Consider the following 2,500-nt stretch of genomic DNA (forward strand, 5'->3'; position numbering starts at 1 on the left):
AACTGAATGAGTACGCGAAGTTTTCTTATGTGCAAAAATCAGGAATTCTCGTCAGGGAAGGAGAGGGGGAAAGAGGTGAGGGGCTGATAACCTTGCATTCAAGTAGAGCAAATCAAATACATTCCAAGAAATGCAGATTCAATTCGCGATGTAATAAACTTGAGAGGGATCTCCAAATATCCAACATATTGAATCGCAGGAACTTGTATCTTCTCGTTCCGGCGAAGAAACATATTCCATGCGGTTTTTTTTTTTTTTTTTTTTTTTTTTTTTTTTTTTTTTTTTTTTTTTTTTTTGGGCTGTCACGTTTGTAACGTACGTGTTTCATAAACATTGTAAAGATTTTCTTGTGTTTAATCTTGTAACTCGCTTTTCCCTTCACTATTAATAGACCAACCTTTGTAAGCAAGGTAGCTCATGTTATATTATGTTTGAATTTTTGTGACGTTCATGCTAGCAACTCTGTGTATATAAGCTCAATGATTTTCTTATGAAGTTCAGTTGCATTAGCATTGCCTCTCATTCTCCCCTAACTGGCGTCTCGCACATTACTGACCAACGGGAGTGTCCATCTCCCTCTTACCTTCTCCCTCACTGCTGTGTTTCACTGTTTGGTGATACCGCCTTCCAACACTGACTCTCATAGCAACGCTAAACCCCTAAAACTACTACCTTTCTCCAGTACAAAAGAATTTACTGAGGTCCACTTTTGCATTAGGGACATGACTGGCTCAAGCACCAAAGCAGACGAATTTTGGTAGAGATGTATCCGTTAAAGATAATCCAACTCGTGGAAGAAATACTTATGTTAAGGATAAGTTTAAAATATCACTGTTAAATTGACTATTTTACAGTTAAGATTGATCATTTACGTGTTCACAATGATATGACTAATTAGTAACGTTTTTAATTAATATAAAGGTCACCGGTTTACTAATAAGATGTGAAACGTGAAGTGATAATACAGTAGAGTTTATAAAATTTTAGTGGTATAGAGTAGAACCTTCGGAGAATATGGCCTTTTAAGGCTCTCTCTCTCTCTCTCTCTCCTCTCTCTCTCTCTCTCTCTCTCTCTCTCTCTCTTCTCTCTCTCTCTCTCTCTCTCGGGAGCTTTTACTCCTTTCAAGGGAGAGATATCAATGATATCAATGGTAGATATCAGATAAGAAAAGTCTTTTTTTACTAAACTCAAAAGACAAAGGCAATACAATTCACCGAATGCCATATATCACTCTGACCACTCAAACGAAACAGCTCTCTCTCTCTCTCTCTCTCTCTCTCTCTCTCTCTCTCTCTCTCTCTCTCTCTCTCTCTCTCTCTCTCTCTCTCTCGGGAGATTTTACTCCATTCAAGGGAAAGATATCTGGGATATTAATGGCAGATATCAGATAAAAAAAGTCTTTTGTTACTTAACCCAAAAGACAGATGCAATATGATCACTCACCGAATACCATATATCACTCTGACCACTATAACAAAAATGGGGAAGATATCAAGGATGCCAATGGCAGATATCAGATAAAAAACGTCTTTTGTTCTTTAACCCAAAAGACAAAGGCAATACGACCACTCACCAAATACCATATCTCTCTCTCTCTCTCTCTCTCTCTCTCTCCTCTCTCTCTCTCTCTCTCTCTCTCTCTCTCTCTCGGGAGCTTTTACTCCTTTCAAGGGAAAGATATCAAGGATATCAATAGCAGATATCAGATAAGAAAAGTCTTTTGTTACTAAACCTAAAAGACAAAGGCAATACGACCAATCGCCGAATACCATATATCACTTTGTCTACACCAGCCAAACAGCTCTCTCTCTCTCTCTCTCTCTCTCTCTCTCTCTCTCTCTCTCTCTCTCTCTCTCTCTCTCTCTCTCTCTCTCTCTCTCTCTCTCCATATTCTACAAGGAGGTTTATCTATTTCCCCTAAATGTTTATCGGTTTAAGAATTATGTAAAATTCTAATGAAATATAATAATAAAAAAAAGTAGTAAATGAACAAGTGGTAGTAAATAATATATAAGAAAGAGAAATAATATGCAACCAATCAAAAGGGTAGTATGATAAAATCAAAAGATGTAATAAAAATGAGCTAAAAGCTGAATTTACTTTCATATAAATTACTTCCTTGTTAACGCTTGACTTTGGGATCATTCAAACCTGAAATGGAAAAGAAAGATATTTTGAGTAAACCTTCAAGCATCAGCAAAATGTGGTTTATTTTGTTACTAGAGTTTTGAAATATTAATTCTAATGAATTATCTCATACAAACTATAATTTATTCTAATATTTTTGTTATTGAAATTATGAAAGCGATAAAAAATAAATGTAATTAAAATAAATAAAAAAATTCTCAAATAATAATGAATTTTCTCATTCATAGAATATTTCATTATTGAAATGAGAGAAATCAAAAATAAGAATACAAGTTTGGACATTGTATTTTCACAAATGTTGGCAATCATATTCAACATAAAAATAGATGAAAATCTTAATCCTCAGAATAT

Source organism: Palaemon carinicauda, chromosome 29 (assembly GCF_036898095.1).
Source record: "Palaemon carinicauda isolate YSFRI2023 chromosome 29, ASM3689809v2, whole genome shotgun sequence".
Classification (NCBI taxonomy): domain Eukaryota; kingdom Metazoa; phylum Arthropoda; class Malacostraca; order Decapoda; family Palaemonidae; genus Palaemon; species Palaemon carinicauda.